The 6551-nt window shown below is 34.1% G+C and overlaps 1 long non-coding RNA gene across 1 annotated transcript; it reads left to right on the top strand.

The window, feature by feature from the left end:
- Window positions 1–241: 241 nt before the first annotated feature.
- LOC118684117 (uncharacterized) lies at window positions 242–5869 on the top strand. Its single transcript, XR_004979778.1, has 3 exons — window positions 242–340; window positions 3965–4127; window positions 5802–5869. It is a non-coding gene; the product is annotated as an uncharacterized LOC118684117 (long non-coding RNA).
- Window positions 5870–6551: the final 682 nt, after the last annotated feature.

Genomic DNA, 6551 nt, shown 5'->3' with positions numbered 1-6551 from the left:
AAGCATTGTACATATATATAAGCATAAAGTTGTTATATTGATAAAACTCAGCCATTTTGTTTTGTAGGTTTCTTCCCTTAGTTTTAGCTTCTGAGTGTATATCATTACTGTAGAAGTCAATCAGGAAAACAGCATTTTTTTCCCCAATAAGACTATTTTTCTGCATACTTGAGCTTCATTCATAAAAGAAACATTGTTTTCTTTTGCTTTTTCTTAGGCTTATGAATACGTCAAAGATAAATTTTAGAAGGACAAAAAATCTCCAAGGACAGTGAACAACTTTGAACCTGGTATTCCAGAAAAAAAGAAGTCAGAGCTATAGCCTATGGTTCACGCTCAGGTAGACCTTTTTATCCTTGGAGAACTACAAAAAAAAATTTCAGCACTTTTGAAAATTCTCTTTGGACTATAATAAAGAATCTGAGGAAAAAGAAAAGGGAGGGAAGGAAAGCAAGGGAAATTTGCTTGCTAAAAAGTGTTCCTTGCTAAAAGTAAATCTTGTTCATACTTTATATGCTTTTAAACAGGATCAGACCAACTTTAAATACTCCATTTCAGAATGTAAAAGAAAATCACAGTTTTACTTGTGGTTGATAGAGGAAGGGAACTCTCACTCTTTTTTTCTTAGAGGTTTGCACCCAACGAGCCCTGGAGTGTTCTAAGCAAGCAAAGTTACAAAGTCATATCGACCTATGATAAAATGATTCAAAGAATCTTAAAGTAATCTTATATCATGAAACCTGACATCGTTCCCCAGACAGCAGTTTTTCTTAAAGATATAAAAGAGACATAAGAAAATTATTAATATTGTTTATCATCTAAACCTCCATAGCCAAACTTGAAATAACTTCATTAAAAGGTGTTCAAGCAATTTCTGTGCTTACCTGCTAAAATTGAGTAATTTGTTACAGAGTTCCACAGTTGTTGTGCAGAGTTATTTTATGTAAAAGACTGTCACAAATCAACTGAGTAGAGTCACTGATGGTTTTCTTGGTGTTGGAATGTTGGAACACTGATGGAATCTTGAATGATTCTCAGCCTTTCCAAGGTGGTGATCTATTAGTTGAAGAAAACAACAACCGAATTGGATGTACTATAAAAGCAAGAGTATATAGTGAATAAGTTTAGTTATTTTTTTCTTATATTTCGGGAGCTGACAAAGACTAGTTGAATTAGAAGAATAAAATGCAATGAAAATATAAAGGTTGTGGTTTCCTTTTTTTATTAGCTAGCTAAGTGTTTTTGAAACCAAATTAACTTTCCTGATCCATTGCTGTTGTGTTTTTGATGCAAGAGCTGAGAAACACTGCTCTAGAAGTAGATTTTTCATTACTAGTTCAGCATTTTCCCTTCCAAATCTACAGGCAGTGGGAAACCTGTCCATGAGAAACATGAAGAACTCCTTTCTGCAGTACAAAAAATCCTCAAAGTTAATTTCAATAAAATAATGTACCCAGACATGGAAGAACACTACAGCATATTTATAAAAATTGTGTTAGATGTAAAAGGGAAAATAAAGTAAAAAAGGAAGATGAAGTTGTAAGAAATAAAATTTTAGCTAGTAGTTTCCCTGATCTTAAAGTTTATTTTATTTTATTCCACTGAAAAGTACCATCCATCCATCTTTGCACACACACAGAGGCAAAGCATCAAATCCTTTTCAGAGAGGAATTTCATTAAAAGCATAGAGATCCACGACCTTAATAAGCAAAAAGTCAACCCCCACATTGCAGAGTCTAGCAGTTCCTGCATTCAATAGAGTTTCCCATAGGAAATCACTACTTCTGTCATTTGCCTTCCCCACCACCTACTGTCTAATTTCAGGTAAAAGTTTAAGTCATTAAAAGCATTGAATGATTTCCTGCATTTGTTTAAACAGCTAACATAACATTGACCTAGGTTTACCTGAGTAGTCATTTTTAGTCACTCCTTGACAGTTCGATCTGAGTAATTGTTGGATTGATGAAAAAGGGTTTTCTGAGTTTGCTTTGTTTTGCTTTAGTGTTTCTTTTCTCCTGCCACATGCTGCTTCTTTCTCACAGCAATGAAATGATCTATGACACTTCAGCTAATGGCTCAGTAAATTAAATGAAGGGCAGCCTTTACACAGCCCAGTCTTTTTGAGGCATAATCAGCTCTGGAAATTGGTTTGATTAAAGTCTTATTGTTTTCAGACCATGAAGTAATGCTAAAACTTAGAAGAAAAGTATCTAGCGTATCTGAAAATCTGTCAATATTTCCCATGTAAATTGATCTAATAAAATATATTTTTTTCCCATTACAGATTATTATCCCAAATATCACGGTATCTAAAAATGAATGATGGTGTTGTATTTAGATTTGGTATGAAATTACTGCATTGTCATGGAGGATACACTATGGAGCTGAATGGTTGAGATAGTGATTTATTATAGCTCAGAGTTTGATTTTGTGTAAAACTCATGTGGGGTAATGTGCACAGATACCTTTTAATAAATGTGTATGATCTATAATATAAACACTCTCATGGCTGTACAAGATTCTTGATCACATTTCAGCCCTACTCACAGTAGAAAGACATCAAATGGGATAGTTAATATAATCTAAGTTCAGACTCTCACTTGGAAGTTTAACTTTCCTTTAGAGCTGATGAAGAAAAACAGGCTGTTCCGACAGATGCTACCGAACAGATAATATAGGACATTTGCTCTCAATGAATATAAGATAAGAATCTCAGGCTGCTAATCTTGAGAAAGTTAGTAGCTTTTTATAAAGGATCTCTGAAATCTTTAAGGGAAAGTGTCACCCCGTATATTGACGTAATGTCTAGTTCAGATGTGATTTTTGATGGAACCTGCAATAGCACTGCAACACCAATAGAGATATTGTCAGTAGAGATATGAGCAGTAAACCCCTGGAAAGCTTCTCATCCCTTTCAAACATCAATTTTTAAGCCAGAATTAATTTTTTTTAAAACCGAGGTAAGGAGACCAGAAGACAGATTACACAAAAGAATGATAATACACCACTTTTTCTACATGTCTTTAAAACTCTTGGTTTTTAGAGTGTTGTTTCTGCTTAGTAATATTCTCTTTATCTACTTTGATTTATTCCATATTTCAATTGCACACAGCTCAGAGTTGATTGTAACTTCAGACCTCCAGTTATGACTTGGATCAACTGCCTACTGTAATTTAATTGTGTTTTCAGCAAATTAGTTTCATCTGCAGATCAAAAAATTTGCATCAGTTGTGCTGCTTCAGATATGTTAGAGTACTTGCAGCAAATCTGAATGTTCTTTGCTGTTAATAAGAAGGGACATTCAAGTAACTTATTTGTAGATTTTATGAATCTACAGTGTTCTGAAAATTCTAATACGTGCAAGAACAGGTTTGGTTTTTATAAAACAGAAATTAAAGCGACTCAACAAATGTGACTTGCATCAAAAAAAATTTAAAATGTGTAAATACTGAGGTTAGAAGATGATAATGAGCAGAAATCTGAGAAAAATATTGTCTCCTAGTATAATGTACAGCGTACGGTGTCGGCTTATGCATAGAAACCCCCAAAATGCAACTGGAGTCTTGCTGACTGCAGGCTGTCATAAAACAGGAAATAATAAACCACGATAGCTAAAATAAAAGATAATATAAATAAAGCACAGGAAATTAAAAAAATTTAAAATAGACCCATTGTAATAAGAAAAATGGAGAAAAATAAAACTTAGGAAAACAAATGAAAGATTTCTACAGGAACACTGCATGACAGACTGCTCGTAGGATGGAGGAAAGATAATGCAGTGGTTAGTCTTGAAAAGTGATGTCAAACTAGTGATTCAATGGTGATACAGAAAAATGCCTACTGGAAAGATGAATAAGCTCCCATTTAACCATGGCTAGAACATGAACTGTAAAAGAGAGAATTGTGAGATGTACTTCATCCACCCAGCAGTGAAACCAGTGCAGTTTCCCCTTTTCTCTTTCAGATATGAAAAGATAAAGACATTATGCACCTTTGAAAAGGAAGGTTTAGAGCAGCTCCACACTCTGTGCTCGTGGCATTCATTACATATTAACTGCCTTTACATGGACTCTAAAACTTCCCTTTCTCCCTTCTGCATATCTGAGCTCCTCCAGCTCTCAGAACAGGTTTGTTTCATTCTCTCTAGTTGTTTTGCATTTCTTTCCAAGTGAACTGTGTGCAAAAGGGAAAAGGAATGGAGCGCTAACATTTGGAAGCAAAATATACAGTACAATGTAGTGGGTGTAAAAAATAGAACTTTGACAAGATAAAAAGAATGACATTGTTATAAATGGCATCTAATTTTTAGAAACATGAGTAAACAGAGCCTTGGGCTTGATCTACAGAATGAACTGGAACAATTCATTTTGACTTAATTTAGCAGGACTGTAGGAACTTTATTACATAATACAGAGAGACTTTGTCATCTTTAGACCCAAACTTCTATTGAAGCATGACAAAAGCTTGCTGAGAAATGTTAGAAATAGTCATAGGTCACCCCAAAAATATACATAATTACTACTAAATTGACAAGTTTCAGATTTCTTATTTAAATAGTCTCCAGGAAAAAATAAATTCCACCATAAATTGTAAAATTACCTATAATTCTAAAAGATGTATGCTTATTGTCTTTTCAATGGGCTGCCTTTCTCCTCTCTGTAACAATAGATATGTTTTTCTGAAATATCTCTAAGATTTATATTTAAAAATATTTTTAGTCAATTTGCAGGAACTAATTTTCCTGAATATTCATAAGAATTGAGATGCAACCAGGATTGTTTAAATGTAATTAATATTAATATAATTAATTATATTGTCCAAAAATCTTGAGCTCATTGCTTATGGAGAAGGACATGTCCTTCAGAAAGAGGTACTTGATCTTCACCATAGCAGAAATGAAATGACAGAAGAGTCATAACAGAAACATAATTATCTATAAAAAGCAAACTCTACATTGGTGTAGCTATGGCAGTTTGTGCCAGGCAAGAATTAAGATGACAGCCTCAAGGCGCATACTCCATTCCTGAAAATAAAAATGGTTTAGAATAAGTGCATTAAAAATTTTGAGTATGCCACACCTGACCTCTTGAGACCGGGGAGGGGGTTTCCAAAAAGAATAACCAGTGGAAGAGATGCAGTTGTGTTCATATCAGTTTACATCAATTTCTATCTGATTTCTAGGACAAATTACAGCCTGCAGCTGATGTACACATCAGGGCTCCTAAGTAGCTTCTTTAATTGGTTGCTTTACATGGAGTCAGATAATATTGTTAAGCAACAGAATGCTATAATGAACTGAGGACTGCGCTTGGAAAATAAGCCATGCTATTTTTTGGGGCTGGTAAAACACAGATTGCTTTCAGTTATTTTTCTTGGCAGGACTACTGTTTCTGCCCATAGCCTGTCAAGTGCCCAGATGGTTCCAAGGCTCTAGGGCACCTGTATAACTCATATCAGACTTTAACAGAAAAGTAGTAATATTTATATATTTACATTTCAGTCCCCCTCCATCTGAAGCAAAACACAGCTGTTATATTTTCTCCCTGGCCATTACCTTGTGATGTCCTATGCAGCCAATATATCCACTCATTGCCAATTTGTAGTAATGTTCCTGCATTTCTCTTCTTTCTAGCCCTTGTGTAAAGCCACATTTGAATTAACACATCTCTTGTAACTCAAAGAAGAAAGCAGTCTACCAGGGGATTGTTCTGTTTTGTATAACTTAATAGCAGAATAATTTTTAACATATTTTTTTACACCACTCACACTTACTGATGAGGTGCCATCTCTCTCCTCTTCAGACCTGATTTCAGCCTCCCTTTGCCATGAATGTCAACTGCACCATCTGGGATGACCTTTCTACAGTGACTGAGGGTATAACACTAAAATGTCTGAATTCCCTGGTTTAAAATTGACAATGTTACATTCCTTTCCAGAGTTGTTAAATGTTTTCCTTTTAATCATTTTGCAAATGGTAGACACTTTACTTTCAACGTTATTTGATAAACCCAGTGTATATATAAGGAAAATGTAAATATTTTATATTTTGATGGATACAAACTGGTAAAGAATTTTTAATAACTCCTCATTTAGAAAATGACTTTTCAGTAAGTTAACACACTATTGATTGTGAAACAGTGTTCCCAGGGTGTTGTTTCATCTATCCTTATCATTAATTAAGCATGACAGAGTCTATATGTAACTTAAGTAATACTTTTTGGAGTCTAAACTGTAATATATTCACTGACACTATACTATCCACATGATTTAAAGACAAACGAATATGCCCAAATATTTACACAAATAATTAGGAATCCTTGGGAAAAAAAAAAAAAAGTTGTTTCAAGACTGTAAGGAAAACATGTAACTCAAGGAAATGTTCTATGCTAGCATGTAAAATGCATGGCATTCTCTATAAACTTTCTGAAAAGTAGTCACATAATGTGAGCTATAAACTGGACAAACCCAAAAATTTAGGGCAACAATACATGGGAAATAATTAGCTAATTTTGGGTGAATTATACTTAATTAGACCAGTTCTCAGTGTTCAG

Source organism: Molothrus ater, chromosome 2, assembly GCF_012460135.2.
Source record: "Molothrus ater isolate BHLD 08-10-18 breed brown headed cowbird chromosome 2, BPBGC_Mater_1.1, whole genome shotgun sequence".
Classification (NCBI taxonomy): Eukaryota; Metazoa; Chordata; class Aves; order Passeriformes; family Icteridae; genus Molothrus; species Molothrus ater.
Note: the sequence above shows the minus strand (reverse complement) of the source record. Positions and strands in the feature narration are given on the sequence as shown.